The sequence below is a fragment of the Pleurodeles waltl genome, chromosome 2_2 (genome assembly GCF_031143425.1).
Source record: "Pleurodeles waltl isolate 20211129_DDA chromosome 2_2, aPleWal1.hap1.20221129, whole genome shotgun sequence".
NCBI lineage: Eukaryota > Metazoa > Chordata > Amphibia > Caudata > Salamandridae > Pleurodeles > Pleurodeles waltl.
Genome location: NC_090439.1, coordinates 28,296,653 through 28,313,616, shown reverse-complemented (window position 1 = coordinate 28,313,616; position 16,964 = coordinate 28,296,653).

Sequence of the window (16,964 nt, the reverse complement as noted above, 5' to 3'; positions counted from 1 at the left end):
CCAGTGAATGATAACCACAAGATAGCAGCCCATTGCCTTTGAGGGACCAACTGTACCATACAGGCCCTCTCAAGTGCAGCAAACCACTTTTTAATGTCATCCTCCTCCTTGTGAGGGGGGGCAATTTTGTGCAGGTTTCTTGAATCTTGTTCTCTTACAGGATTACTATCAAGAACACTGCTGCTGCCACCATGGGGAACTAACCCCAACGTCTGTTTGTCCCTCTCTACATCTAGATATTCCCTGTCTAAGGCCAACTGCTGCTGTCTCAGCTTCAGTCTGGGCTCTTCCAACCTCAGCTTTCTGAGTTCCCTGTCTAGGGGGTTATCCTCAGGGTGGGAGGCTTGGGAATTCTGGGACACAGAGGAAATGTGGGAATTGGCAGAAGTGCACCTGTCTCTAACTACCTGAACGCTAGTTACCTGGCCTTTTGGAGTGAAAGGTGCCCTACTAGTGTGTGATCCCCTCCCACTACCAGTGTCACTAGGTGGTTTGTCAGCTGACAGAGCTTTGGAGGAACCCTCCCTAGAGTCCTCAGGGCCCTCCCCTGAGTTTTGCTGGGTACCCTCCTCCTCTACCTCCTTATCCTGGGATGGACCAGACTGGTTCTGATCACTTTCTAGGAGAAGGCTAAGGAGAAGATCTTTGGTAGGGTTCTTACCAATGCTTAAACCTCTTTCTATGCAGAGACCCCTCAAACCATTAAAGTTTAAACTACCATAGGTTGCCTGAACAAATGTGGGAGTGAGCTCTACTGCAGACATAGTTGTAAGAAAGAGTTTAAGATAGAGAGAAAAAAGTTTTAGAAACTTTTAAAGAAAAGAGAAAAACGTTTCAAACTTTTGAAAACTTTTGAAAACTTTTTAGAAACTTTTTAGACAGTTTTTAGAAAGAGAGTTAAACTGTTTAGGTTAACTGTGTATATTTTTAAGTATTTGGAATATGTTTTTCTTATGAAAAGCACCAATGGTAAAGTGGTAAAGCAGTTACAAGTACTTATCCCACAGCTGCACCACCATTGTAGGAGACTGGCCTGGCTTATAGTGGGTTCCTGATGGTACTTACACCTTGTGCTAGGTCCAGTTATCCCTTATTAGTAGATTAGTAGTGTTCTAGCAGCTTAGGCTGATAGAGGTAGCTATAGCAGAGCAGCTTAGGCTGAACTAGGAGACATGCAAAGCTCCTACCATTCCACTTATATCGTATTGCACTATGTCATAAGAATCACAATACCCAGAGTTACTAAAAATAAAGGTACTTTATTTTAGTGACAATGTGCCAAAAATATCTCAGAGGATAGACTCCTTTAGGAGGTAAGTAAAATACACAAAATATACACGCAAACTAAAATCAGGTAAGTAAACAGTTAGAAAAGTAGTGCAAACACTGTAGAATACAATAGGATGCAATAGGCCTAGGGGCAACACAAACCATATTCTAAGAAAGTGGAATGCGAACCACTTAGGGACCCCTGGCCTAGTGTAGTGTGTAGAGGGTTGATGTGAGTGTAAGAAAACACTAAGGGTGTCCAAGATACCCCACCCCAAGACCCTGAAAAGTAGGAGTAAAGTGACCCCACTTCCCCAGAAACACACTAAAGTCGTGATAGGAGATTCTGAAAAGACCACAACTGACTGCAAAGCACTGAGGACGGATTACTGGACCTGAGGACCTGTAAAGGGAGGGGACCAAGTCCAAGAGTCACACAAGTGTCCAGGGGGGGCAGGAGCCCACTAAACCCCGGATGAAGGTTCAAAATGGCTGCTTCCGGGTGGAAGAAGCTGAAGATTCTGCAACAACAGAAGATCACAGGAACTTCTCCTTTGCACAGAAGATGTCCCACGGAGTGCTGGAGGATGCTGAGTTGTTTCCTTGGAGAACGACCGCAAAAAAGCCTTCCTAGCTGCCAAGGTCACGGTTGAAGAAAATGGGTGCTGCCTGGGCCCAAGAAGGACCAGGAGGTCGCCCCTTGGAAGAGGAGACAGAGGGGGCCCTCAGCAATACAGGGAGCCCACGTTGAAAAAGGCAGCACCCGCAGAAGTACTTGAACACGGGATCAAGAAAACTGAGCATGGTGGTCGTCTCAACACTACAAAGGAGGGTCCCACGAAGCCGGTGGTAAACTCAGCGAGTTGAGCAATGCAGGATGGAGTGCTGGGGACCTGGGCTGTGCTGTGCACGAAGGATTCCTTGCAAAAGTGAACAGAAGCCCTAGCAGCTGCAGTTCACGCAGTACAGAGGATCACTGTCTGGCAAGGGGAGGCAAGGACTTACCTCCACCAAATTTGGACAGATGGACCTCTGGACTGTTGGGGTCACTTGGATCCAGCACCTGTGTTCCAGGGACCAGGCTCGTCGCGATGAGAGGAAACCCAGAGGACCGGTGAAGCGGAAGTTTGGGGCCTGTGTTAGCAGGGTGTCTTATCCAGGTGATTGATTGACACCTGATCTGATCGATATAAGTCAATAAGGACGCTCAATGAAGGACCACACGCCAATAATGTACACAACTTAGCTTTAATAGAATTTTCAGTAACATATATGCATTTGGCACATCAACGAAGTAGAATGAAAAATAGCAATAAAGAGCATCTATTTATATATGAGCAAACAATAAAGAGCATCTATTTATATATTAGCAAATAGTTCACTGATCGCATCACTGCATTTGTTGACTGTCTACAAAACGCATATATCAGTTACTGCATCATGTTCACATTAAGACGTTCAAGGAAAAAGCTAATGTAAATGAGCAGAATACATCAGATTATAAACATAGTGCAAGTATGCTAATCAATCAGAATAAAGCAGAGAAACAAAGACCTTTCATCCCTGGGTGAAACTTAACTTTATCCACAATGCTGGGAAGCCCTCTCCCCAGTGGCGTAGTGTGGGGGGTGCAGGGGGGGCCGGCCGCACCGGGCGCAACATCTTGGAATAGACTAAATCCACGGGTTAGGGGGCGCAAATTACTTGCCTTGCCCCGGGTGCTGACAACCCACGCTACGCCACTGCCTCTCCCACCTGCTCGAACCTCTCTCCCCCTCGAGCATCACGGTCTAAGAACAGCACAGCCAGGGAGGCAGCGATGTGGGAGATGGCAGCTTGCACAACTCCATCTGCAAGCTTTAATCCCCTCACCCGCGCTTCAGTGCTTAAATAACCTGAAGCTTGGATTCCATCCCTTTCTCGCATCTTCCAGCTATGTTATCAGCACATGTCCCCTGGCTGCTCTGTTGTTCATTAGCCATTGTTTTTTCCTCCCCTTTCCTGGACTCCCTTTCTCAGGGTTAGAACGACCTTCGCGTCCCTCTCCCACACTTCCTGCTTCTTACACATGCAGCTGCAGATAATTTTATCTATGAAATGTTGGAAAACAAGCTTGAAAGCAGCATCGTGGACTTTTCCACGTTGTTTCAGGTTTCTGCAGGCATCACACTCATCTACACTGTTCAGACTAATTAACCTTTCGCGTCACAATGTCTTCCTTTCCCTACACTGATCACTCCACCCCTTAGATGAGCGCGATGCATGCGAAACAAAAATCATTTATTTTTTGCATTTCGCTAGCTAGGTTGCTAAGAATACCTGTCAGCATTATTCTAAGCACTTGCATTTTAAAATAAAGCTGTTTAGTACGTTCTTATAGTCTACATAATATAGTCATTAACATAACACAAACAATCAGTAACCAAATTAAAGGATGCAACATTACATTTAGCGTTTTTGTAGCTCCTGGTGCCCAGCCCAAGAAAATATCATACCAGTGGTGCTCAGTTACTTGCTGGATGCGTGAAGCAGTGTGCATAAGCTGTTTAGCGTCTATGGTCATCTGTATGGCTGTATCCTTGGTGTATTTAGCTGCCCTATCAAATTTAGCAAATGTGACTTGTGCGTAGTGCCTGATTGTCTCTAGTCTGGGTAGCTTAACAACAAGCGGGATGTTCCATTCTAACTGTGCTCGCATTTGTGTCTGTAATGTGGTTGTGGTGAACTTAGTCGGTCGGTCGGTATAGGATGTGAGTACTTATGTCAATAATGCTGGTAATATTGCACATAATGCACATCAAAATTGCACACACGATTCCAAAAAGAAAGGTTCTTCATAGACCAATAGGTTCTACATACCACAGAAAAGAAAAAGTTATTTCTTTTAAAGCACAAGCCCTCACTCACCTTACGGTGACATGCTTCATCATAGGGCTGTGCTCCTCGTCAGGCTGGCTCTGCAATGCCTGACGGGCCCCACGAGGGGGCTCTTTGCCGGAGATCTTGTTTAAGGAGAAATGCACAACCGGTCAAAAAGAAGTGTGGAGGATTGGTATAGTAGTGGTTAAAATTGTCTAGAGGTAGAAAATAAATACGTCTTTAATTTGGTGTAGATACCTCTGACAAGGTTAAAAACAATAAATAGGGAAATGGTAAAATAATGTCTACGCTCCCCATAAAAAGAGAAATTATTATTAATAGCAATTACTGACTCTCACATTGGGGAGTAGTATAAATGAAGCAAGTAGACACAGGGTCCCCTGTGCTACTCTACATCACAGGTCAACATGTTTCTCGCTAAATGGTAGTCAAAAATGATCTTAGTGCGATTCGTCAGGACCTTAATAAACGTACCTAATCCTTTAGATATTTGGAAAACCCTTATTTAGGGAGAACAGAGCCTATAGGAAATAGAAGAAAAAAAGAGATCGAAGCACATCATTAATATTAAACATAACTCGTGCTCATTGTTTGTTGGAACACCACAACCACTCGTGAAAAATACCAGAAGTGCCATGTGCTTAACAAACAGATGTGTAATAGTACGGATAAATCAAGAACGTATATCACACTGCTTACCCTCATAATTTATATGTAGGGCCTCATCAGGGAAAGTAATAACTTGAAGCTATCCCTAGATATACATCGAAAATGGACACATAGTGAGAAGACAGACAAATTATAAAGAGGACATCATAATCTAGTAATCAAGACATTTATCAGACACAAATTCAGAGATTATGACCAGAAGGTTGAGTCAGAACAATTAATCTTAAACTGCAAAACATGAAGGTTCACAAAATATAGCCACGTGGGCCTATAAAAGTGATTTATAACAACAAAGTATATGGATGTGACCACCGTCACAACCCCACATTAATCGAGCCAAAAAAGTGCTCGTAAATCCAAAAGAACAGCTAGGTACAAGTCAACACTGGGTGGTGCATAGCAGCGCGTGTGTAAACACCCAGTAAAGAATATCTGAGCGCGACGTGTCTAAACCCGGCTCCAGGTGGCTTCGAAAAGCAACCGGGGCTGAGAGCGAACCTGAATAAGGGTCGAATGCCGCCCCGGACCGCACTGTTACGGCGGCCGGAGCTGGAAGAGAGACGCGCTAGTCAGCGCCTCTAAACCCTGCTCCGGGTAGCTAAATAGCTAACGGGGAGGGAATAAGGAGAGTGCCTGTATGGAGGTGAGCACAAGCACCGTGCCGCCCTATAAAGCGCGACACGAGCAGGAGGATAGCCGCGCGGGTAAGCGCGGACGCGATCAGTGCGATCGCTAATCTCGCAACCGGGGTGTGGGATAGGGAAGGTGCCTGTGTCGGGGTAGATACAAGCATCGTACCGCCCTGTAAAGGGCGACCCGAGCTGGAGGAGAGCCGCGCTGGAAGCGCGGTCGCGATCAGAGCGATCGCACATCTCGTGAACAATAAAGTTTACACGGAGTTAGAAAGAGCCCATAGTATAGTCACGTCGGTCATGACTGGAAGCAACATAACTATAGCTGCATAAACTACAGACAACAAAGGCACTTACTTGGATATGGATAGAATCGTGTGGGAAGACCTAATGGTATCAACACTCCCTGGAACTCCAGGAGGGACGCCAGTAGTTGCCCATAAGTAGGGAGAGAAACTAACACAAAAGAAGGACTACAAAGGTAAAAATCAAAAAGAGGCCAGATATGTGTCGGCCATATTTAAGTGGTGAATCAAGTCACTGAATAACTCAATGTGGCCTAAAAAATTCTAGAGAAATTATTGAAAGAGGGGGTAGATGTAAAGATTTAAATCCAGCAAACGTAATCCAAATACTTCGCTAAAGCAAAGGACTAACTTGATTCGGCTAATAGTGTAATAAGGCACCCAAGGATGTTTAGGGTATGTCAAGATATAAACCAGTCCATATAAATAACAGTAGTTAATGGATAAAACTAGTCCACTGAATGTCATCGTTCAGTCCATTAATGTGGGTCTGGAGTCTAAACACCCACCGCTGTTCTTTTTCAAAAAGTCTGGCCGTACAGTGACTGTTATGTTTGACAGTCTCTAAAACAAACCATTTCATGTCATCTGCAGTATGTTTTTTATCGATGTAGTGGTTGGTCAGTTTCGTGGAAGACCTCTTACATCTAATAGTGCTACGATGCTCATTAATACGGATTTTCACCATTCTGGTTGTCATACCTACATATCTAAGTTTGCAAGGGCATGTGATCATGTAGATACAGTCTTTGGTGCGGCAATTGGTGTGTGCTCTCAATTGCCAAATCTTTTGTTCACCTAAATCCACTTCTTGTATATTGTTGGTCAGTGGGCAGACATTGCAACTGCCGCAAGGGTAATGTCCTTTGACTCTCAGCCATTGGTTAGGATTCGTATGGTCCACATTGTGGTGCATCACAGGTCTGGTGTGAACTAACAAGTCTCTGATATTCTGGGTTCTTTTAAATGAAAATAAGGGACGTTCCAAAGATTCGCCAGCACTTGTGAGAATCGGCCAAGACTTACAGATAACATTCTTAATCCGAGTGCTCAAAGGAGTGAATGTGGTCACGCATGTAAGCCTAGATTGTTGAGGACGGACGTAATTGGTCAATAGTGATTCTCTGGGAATGTTACTAGCTCTTTTCTTGGCTAGCTTGATGTTCCTTAGTGGATAGTTGCGTTCTAAAAGTTTCTGACATAGCACATTTGCTTGGGTATGGAAATCACTGGTGTCAGAGCAATTTCGTCGTATCCTAAGGAACTGGCCAACAGGTAAATTATCTCGTAAAGCCTTTGGGTGATGGCTGTTATAGAGCAATAGACTATTTCTGTCTGTGGTTTTGTGAAACACAGAAGAGTGAAGCTGCCCGTCCTTAAGTGTAATTTGTAAATCAAGGAAGGATATATCACTCTTAGAGATGGTAGAAGTAAAGCGTAAATGCGTGTCCAACGTATTAACCCATTGTGTAAAGGCCTTTGCTTGGTCGATATTGCCCTTCCAAATCACTAAGATGTCGTCTATATAGCGACGCCATAGTCTAATGTTGGAAAAAAATGGTTGGTCAGGGGTAAGGATGTGATGTCGCTCAAAAGAAAACATATATAGACATGCCAGACTCGGAGCAAAGGTACTCCCCATGGAAGTACCCTGTATTTGGTGATAGAGACATTTCTCAAATTGAAAAAAGTTTTCTTTTAATGCTATGCTGGCACATTGCATGATGAAACTCACAGGAGTGTTGTGAGGCCAGGTGTCAGTCAGGAGTATGTTTTCCACCGCAATCAGAGTAGCTTCTTGGGGGATATTGGTATAAAGGGACTCTACGTCCAGACTAATCAATATGTCAGTGGTCCCTGAGCTGTTAATATTGTCTAGTAAAATTAAAGTATCTTTTGTGTCCTTTAAAAAGGTAGAAGTTGCTTGTACGATGGGTTGTAAAAAGAAATCACAAAACTTAGAGAGAGGTTCTAACAATGAACCGATGCCAGAGACTATCGGTCGACCCGGAGGGGGAATGCCCTTGTGGATTTTTGGAAGGCAATAAAAGTACGGAGTCCTGGGGTTCTTTGCATCCAGGAAATCTGCTTCTTGGTGAGTAATCCATCCAGCAGACTCTGCTTCCAAAATCATTCCTCGTATCTCACGTTGTAGGCGTGGAGTAGGATCAGTCGTAATCTTCTGATAGTAAGATTCGTCACTAAGCAACCTAAGGCATTCCTGTCTGTATTCAGTGGTGTCCATTACCACTATGGCGCCCCCTTTATCTGCGGGTTTGAGGGTGATGTCTTGGTTATGTGATAAGGACTGCAGGGCTGCACGTTCCAATTTGGAAACATTCTGGAAGGCTCGTGTAGGTTCAAGGAGTTGGATTCCGTGGCGAACTGCTTTTTCAAAGGTAAGGACCTCTAGTGGAACCGTAGAGGCGGGTGGCGTAAAGGTGGACGGATTCCTTAGATTAGTATCGCCTCTCACATCTGGTTTTGGACGATCCTTAAAGAAAAAATGTAATCTGATTTTCCGAAATAAAGCTGATAGTTCGCAATTTAATCTAAATTGGTCCTCCTTGGGGGTCGGTACAAACCCCAAGCCTTTCTCCAAAACTGCCATCTCAGAAGGTAAAAGGATGGATTTTGAGAGGTTGACCACTAGGGTTTCTTTTGTGTTGTCATCCCGCGGCTCCTGGTGACCATCTGAGGTTCTTCCTGTGCCCAATGGACATTTCTTCCTCTCCTTCTGTTTCTGCCTCTGCCTCTGCCCCGGCCTCTTCCTAAAAAAGGATTGAAGTTATACTGTGGCTGTGGTTGAAAGAAAGGCATAGGCATAGACTGCCAAGGTGGGATCTGTTGATACGGGAAGGGAGGGTTATAATGGGTTGGAGGAATGTAGCGGTTACGATTCTGTCTTGGTGCCTCATCGCCACTCCAATCATCCGAGCTCGAGCTATATTGTGGTGTGCGTAATTTACGTTGTGTGGTCTCTGAGTCATCTGAGGTTTCTGAAGTACCTTCATAATGATAGTCATCCTTCGTGTAGGGATAGATCTTTTCTCTACTAAAACGTTTTATGTCCTTCTGTAGTTTGTTTATTTTCTGTCTTGTCAAATATTCCTTTGTCTCATTAAATTCCAGATTGATCTCAGCCAGTCGGGACTTAAACTGAGACAGTTGGATCGTGGTTTTCATTGCCGCTTCTGTGATAGAAATCTGGATGGTTATAGAGTCGGCCAAACGTTTAGAAGTGTTAATAATCAAGATCAGCCAGTCTCGAGTACACTTCCATGAGATCTGAGACCAATCGAGACGAAACTGTAAGTCCTGTAGGAAGATCCTAGGGACGTTGGAGACGATTAGTCCATTCGGTGAAATGTTGGCCCTAAGGTATTCTGTCATTATTGTACCATGCAGGACGGTCTTTATAAGTTCCTTCTTCAAAGCAGACAGTTTTGTCCAGTCTTCTTTCGTGCCACTAGAGGGACCGCCATTTTCTTCTCCTAGAATGGACGGAGTTTGTAGTATGGCCTGTACCATACTGTCATCATAGCTAAGACCTTGTAGGTCCGACATGTCCACCACCAGATATAATTTATATCAGAGTGTGCTTGAAAATGCCCCGTAGTCAAAGAACTACGCTAAATCATCAAAAACCAACAAAGGAGGGGCAAAAGAAAGGGATATTCGGAGAAAAGACTCCTGGTCCCGTGTGTGAGGTTCCCAATATAATGCACATCAAAATTGCACACACGATTCCAAAAAGAAAGGTTCTTCATAGACCAATAGGTTCTACATACCACAGAAAAGAAAAAGTTATTTCTTTTAAAGCACAAGCCCTCACTCACCTTACGGTGACATGCTTCATCATAGGGCTGTGCTCCTCGTCAGGCTGGCGCTGCAATGCCTGACGGGCCCCACGAGGGGGCTCTTTGCCGGAGATCTTGTTTAAGGAGAAATGCACAACCGGTCAAAAAGAAGTGTGGAGGATTGGTATAGTAGTGGTTAAAATTGTCTAGAGGTAGAAAATAAATACGTCTTTAATTTGGTGTAGATACCTCTGACAAGGTTAATTAGCCATTGTTTTTTCCTCCCCTTTCCTGGACTCCCTTTCTCAGGGTTAGAACGACCTTCGCGTCCCTCTCCCACACTTCCTGCTTCTTACACATGCAGCTGCAGATAATTTTATCTATGAAATGTTGGAAAACAAGCTTGAAAGCAGCATCGTGGACTTTTCCACGTTGTTTCAGGTTTCTGCAGGCATCACACTCATCTACACTGTTCAGACTAATTAACCTTTCGCGTCACAATGTCTTCCTTTCCCTACACTGATCACTCCACCCCTTAGATGAGCGCGATGCATGCGAAACAAAAATCATTTATTTTTTGCATTTCGCTAGCTAGGTTGCTAAGAATACCTGTCAGCATTATTCTAAGCACTTGCATTTTAAAATAAAGCTGTTTAGTACGTTCTTATAGTCTACATAATATAGTCATTAACATAACACAAACAATCAGTAACCAAATTAAAGGATGCAACATTACATTTAGCGTTTTTGTAGCTCCTGGTGCCCAGCCCAAGAAAATATCATACCAGTGGTGCTCAGTTACTTGCTGGATGCGTGAAGCAGTGTGCATAAGCTGTTTAGCGTCTATGGTCATCTGTATGGCTGTATCCTTGGTGTATTTAGCTGCCCTATCAAATTTAGCAAATGTGACTTGTGCGTAGTGCCTGATTGTCTCTAGTCTGGGTAGCTTAACAACAAGCGGGATGTTCCATTCTAACTGTGCTCGCATTTGTGTCTGTAATGTGGTTGTGGTGAACTTAGTCGGTCGGTCGGTATAGGATGTGAGTACTTATGTCAATAATGCTGGTAATATTGCACATAATGCACATCAAAATTGCACACACGATTCCAAAAAGAAAGGTTCTTCATAGACCAATAGGTTCTACATACCACAGAAAAGAAAAAGTTATTTCTTTTAAAGCACAAGCCCTCACTCACCTTACGGTGACATGCTTCATCATAGGGCTGTGCTCCTCGTCAGGCTGGCGCTGCAATGCCTGACGGGCCCCACGAGGGGGCTCTTTGCCGGAGATCTTGTTTAAGGAGAAATGCACAACCGGTCAAAAAGAAGTGTGGAGGATTGGTATAGTAGTGGTTAAAATTGTCTAGAGGTAGAAAATAAATACGTCTTTAATTTGGTGTAGATACCTCTGACAAGGTTAAAAACAATAAATAGGGAAATGGTAAAATAATGTCTACGCTCCCCATAAAAAGAGAAATTATTATTAATAGCAATTACTGACTCTCACATTGGGGAGTAGTATAAATGAAGCAAGTAGACACAGGGTCCCCTGTGCTACTCTACATCACAGGTCAACATGTTTCTCGCTAAATGGTAGTCAAAAATGATCTTAGTGCGATTCGTCAGGACCTTAATAAACGTACCTAATCCTTTAGATATTTGGAAAACCCTTATTTAGGGAGAACAGAGCCTATAGGAAATAGAAGAAAAAAAGAGATCGAAGCACATCATTAATATTAAACATAACTCGTGCTCATTGTTTGTTGGAACACCACAACCACTCGTGAAAAATACCAGAAGTGCCATGTGCTTAACAAACAGATGTGTAATAGTACGGATAAATCAAGAACGTATATCACACTGCTTACCCTCATAATTTATATGTAGGGCCTCATCAGGGAAAGTAATAACTTGAAGCTATCCCTAGATATACATCGAAAATGGACACATAGTGAGAAGACAGACAAATTATAAAGAGGACATCATAATCTAGTAATCAAGACATTTATCAGACACAAATTCAGAGATTATGACCAGAAGGTTGAGTCAGAACAATTAATCTTAAACTGCAAAACATGAAGGTTCACAAAATATAGCCACGTGGGCCTATAAAAGTGATTTATAACAACAAAGTATATGGATGTGACCACCGTCACAACCCCACATTAATCGAGCCAAAAAAGTGCTCGTAAATCCAAAAGAACAGCTAGGTACAAGTCAACACTGGGTGGTGCATAGCAGCGCGTGTGTAAACACCCAGTAAAGAATATCTGAGCGCGACGTGTCTAAACCCGGCTCCAGGTGGCTTCGAAAAGCAACCGGGGCTGAGAGCGAACCTGAATAAGGGTCGAATGCCGCCCCGGACCGCACTGTTACGGCGGCCGGAGCTGGAAGAGAGACGCGCTAGTCAGCGCCTCTAAACCCTGCTCCGGGTAGCTAAATAGCTAACGGGGAGGGAATAAGGAGAGTGCCTGTATGGAGGTGAGCACAAGCACCGTGCCGCCCTATAAAGCGCGACACGAGCAGGAGGATAGCCGCGCGGGTAAGCGCGGACGCGATCAGTGCGATCGCTAATCTCGCAACCGGGGTGTGGGATAGGGAAGGTGCCTGTGTCGGGGTAGATACAAGCATCGTACCGCCCTGTAAAGGGCGACCCGAGCTGGAGGAGAGCCGCGCTGGAAGCGCGGTCGCGATCAGAGCGATCGCACATCTCGTGAACAATAAAGTTTACACGGAGTTAGAAAGAGCCCATAGTATAGTCACGTCGGTCATGACTGGAAGCAACATAACTATAGCTGCATAAACTACAGACAACAAAGGCACTTACTTGGATATGGATAGAATCGTGTGGGAAGACCTAATGGTATCAACACTCCCTGGAACTCCAGGAGGTACGCCAGTAGTTGCCCATAAGTAGGGAGAGAAACTAACACAAAAGAAGGACTACAAAGGTAAAAATCAAAAAGAGGCCAGATATGTGTCGGCCATATTTAAGTGATGAATCAAGTCACCGAATAACTCAATGTGGCCTAAAAAATTCTAGAGAAATTATTGAAAGAGGGGGTAGATGTAAAGATTTAAATCCAGCAAACGTAATCCAAATACTTCGCTAAAGCAAAGGACTAACTTGATTCGGCTAATAGTGTAATAAGGCACCCAAGAATGTTTAGGGTATGTCAAGATATAAACCAGTCCATATAAATAACAGTAGTTAATGGATAAAACTAGTCCACTGAATGTCATTGTTCAGTCCATTAATGTGGGTCTGGAGTCTAAACACCCACCGCTGTTCTTTTTCAAAAAGTCTGGCCGTACAGTGACTGTTATGTTTGACAGTCTCTAAAACAAACCATTTCATGTCATCTGCAGTATGTTTTTTATCGATGTAGTGGTTGGTCAGTTTCGTGGAAGACCTCTTACATCTAATAGTGCTACGATGCTCATTAATACGGATTTTCACCATTCTGGTTGTCATACCTACATATCTAAGTTTGCAAGGGCATGTGATCATGTAGATACAGTCTTTGGTGCGGCAATTGGTGTGTGCTCTCAATTGCCAAATCTTTTGTTCACCTAAATCCACTTCTTGTATATTGTTGGTCAGTGGGCAGACATTGCAACTGCCGCAAGGGTAATGTCCTTTGACTCTCAGCCATTGGTTAGGATTCGTATGGTCCACATTGTGGTGCATCACAGGTCTGGTGTGAACTAACAAGTCTCTGATATTCTGGGTTCTTTTAAATGAAAATAAGGGACGTTCCAAAGATTCGCCAGCACTTGTGAGAATCGGCCAAGACTTACAGATAACATTCTTAATCCGAGTGCTCAAAGGAGTGAATGTGGTCACGCATGTAAGCCTAGATTGTTGAGGACGGACGTAATTGGTCAATAGTGATTCTCTGGGAATGTTACTAGCTCTTTTCTTGGCTAGCTTGATGTTCCTTAGTGGATAGTTGCGTTCTAAAAGTTTCTGACATAGCACATTTGCTTGGGTATGGAAATCACTGGTGTCAGAGCAATTTCGTCGTATCCTTAGGAACTGGCCAACAGGTAAATTATCTCGTAAAGCCTTTGGGTGATGGCTGTTATAGAGCAATAGACTATTTCTGTCTGTGGTTTTGTGAAACACAGAAGAGTGAAGCTGCCCGTCCTTAAGTGTAATTTGTAAATCAAGGAAGGATATATCACTCTTAGAGATGGTAGAAGTAAAGCGTAAATGCGTGTCCAACGTATTAACCCATTGTGTAAAGGCCTTTGCTTGGTCGATATTGCCCTTCCAAATCACTAAGATGTCGTCTATATAGCGACGCCATAGTCTAATGTTGGAAAAAAATGGTTGGTCAGGGGTAAGGATGTGATGTCGCTCAAAAGAAAACATATATAGACATGCCAGACTCGGAGCAAAGGTACTCCCCATGGAAGTACCCTGTATTTGGTGATAGAGACATTTCTCAAATTGAAAAAAGTTTTCTTTTAATGCTATGCTGGCACATTGCATGATGAAACTCACAGGAGTGTTGTGAGGCCAGGTGTCAGTCAGGAGTATGTTTTCCACCGCAATCAGAGTAGCTTCTTGGGGGATATTGGTATAAAGGGACTCTACGTCCAGACTAATCAATATGTCAGTGGTCCCTGAGCTGTTAATATTGTCTAGTAAAATTAAAGTATCTTTTGTGTCCTTTAAAAAGGTAGAAGTTGCTTGTACGATGGGTTGTAAAAAGAAATCACAAAACTTAGAGAGAGGTTCTAACAATGAACCGATGCCAGAGACTATCGGTCGACCCGGAGGGGGAATGCCCTTGTGGATTTTTGGAAGGCAATAAAAGTACGGGGTCCTGGGGTTCTTTGCATCCAGGAAATCTGCTTCTTGGTGAGTAATCCATCCAGCAGACTCTGCTTCCAAAATCATTCCTCGTATCTCACGTTGTAGGCGTGGAGTAGGATCAGTCGTAATCTTCTGATAGTAAGATTCGTCACTAAGCAACCTAAGGCATTCCTGTCTGTATTCAGTGGTGTCCATTACCACTATGGCGCCCCCTTTATCTGCGGGTTTGAGGGTGATGTCTTGGTTATGTGATAAGGACTGCAGGGCTGCACGTTCCAATTTGGAAACATTCTGGAAGGCTCGTGTAGGTTCAAGGAGTTGGATTCCGTGGCGAACTGCTTTTTCAAAGGTAAGGACCTCTAGTGGAACCGTAGAGGCGGGTGGCGTAAAGGTGGACGGATTCCTTAGATTAGTATCGCCTCTCACATCTGGTTTTGGACGATCCTTAAAGAAAAAATGTAATCTGATTTTCCGAAATAAAGCTGATAGTTCGCAATTTAATCTATATTATGATGTCCTCTTTATAATTTGTCTGTCTTCTCACTATGTGTCCATTTTCGATGTATATCTAGGGATAGCTTCAAGTTATTACTTTCCCTGATGAGGCCCTACATATAAATTATGAGGGTAAGCAGTGTGATATACGTTCTTGATTTATCCGTACTATTACACATCTGTTTGTTAAGCACATGGCACTTCTGGTATTTTTCACGAGTGGTTGTGGTGTTCCAACAAACAATGAGCACGAGTTATGTTTAATATTAATGATGTGCTTCGATCTCTTTTTTTCTTCTATTTCCTATAGGCTCTGTTCTCCCTAAATAAGGGTTTTCCAAATATCTAAAGGATTAGGTACGTTTATTAAGGTCCTGACGAATCGCACTAAGATCATTTTTGACTACCATTTAGCGAGAAACATGTTGACCTGTGATGTAGAGTAGCACAGGGGACCCTGTGTCTACTTGCTTCATTTATACTACTCCCCAATGTGAGAGTCAGTAATTGCTATTAATAATAATTTCTCTTTTTATGGGGAGCGTAGACATTATTTTACCATTTCCCTATTTATTGTTTTTAACCTTGTCAGAGGTATCTACACCAAATTAAAGACGTATTTATTTTCTACCTCTAGACAATTTTAACCACTACTATACCAATCCTCCACACTTCTTTTTGACCGGTTGTGCATTTCTCCTTAAACAAGATCTCCGGCAAAGAGCCCCCTCGTGGGGCCCGTCAGGCATTGCAGCGCCAGCCTGACGAGGAGCACAGCCCTATGATGAAGCATGTCACCGTTAGGTGAGTGAGGGCTTGTGCTTTAAAAGAAATAACTTTTTCTTTTCTGTGGTATGTAGAACCTATTGGTCTATGAAGAACCTTTCTTTTTGGAATCGTGTGTGCAATTTTGATGTGCATTATATTGGGAACCTCACACACGGGACCAGGAGTCTTTTCTCCGAATATCCCTTTCTTTTGCCCCTCCTTTGTTGGTTTTTGATGATTTAGCGTAGTTCTTTGACTACGGGGCATTTTCAAGCACACTCCGATATAAATTATATCTGGTGGTGGACATGTCGGACCTACAAGGTCTTAGCTATGATGACAGTATGGTACAGGCCATACTACAAACTCCGTCCATTCTAGGAGAAGAAAATGGCGGTCCCTCTAGTGGCACGAAAGAAGACTGGACAAAACTGTCTGCTTTGAAGAAGGAACTTATAAAGACCGTCCTGCACGGTACAATAATGACAGAATACCTTAGGGCCAACATTTCACCGAATGGACTAATCGTCTCCAACGTCCCTAGGATCTTCCTACAGGACTTACAGTTTCGTCTCGATTGGTCTCAGATCTCATGGAAGTGTACTCGAGACTGGCTGATCTTGATTATTAACACTTCTAAACGTTTGGCCGACTCTATAACCATCCAGATTTCTATCACAGAAGCGGCAATGAAAACCACGATCCAACTGTCTCAGTTTAAGTCCCGACTGGCTGAGATCAATCTGGAACTTAATGAGACAAAGGAATATTTGACAAGACAGAAAATAAACAAACTACAGAAGGACATAAAACGTTTTAGTAGAGAAAAGATCTATCCCTACACGAAGGATGACTATCATTATGAAGGTACTTCAGAAACCTCAGATGACTCAGAGACCCCACAATGGAAATTACGCACACCACAATATAGCTCGAGCTCGGATGATTGGAGTGGCGATGAGGCACCAAGACAGAATCGTAACCGCTACATTCCTCCAACCCATTATAACCCTCCCTTCCCGTATCAACAGATCCCACCTTGGCAGTCAATGCCTATGCCTTTCTTTCAACCACAGCCACAGTATAACTTCAATCCTTTTTTAGGAAGAGGCCGGGGCAGAGGCAGAGGCAGAAACAGAAGGAGAGGAAGAAATGTCCATTGGGCACAGGAAGAACCTCAGATGGTCACCAGGAGCCGCGGGATGACAACACAAAAGAAACCCTAGTGGTCAACCTCTCAAAATCCATCCTTTTACCTTCTGAGATGGCAGTTTTGGAGAAAGGCTTGGGGTTTGTACCGACCCCCAAGGAGGACCAATT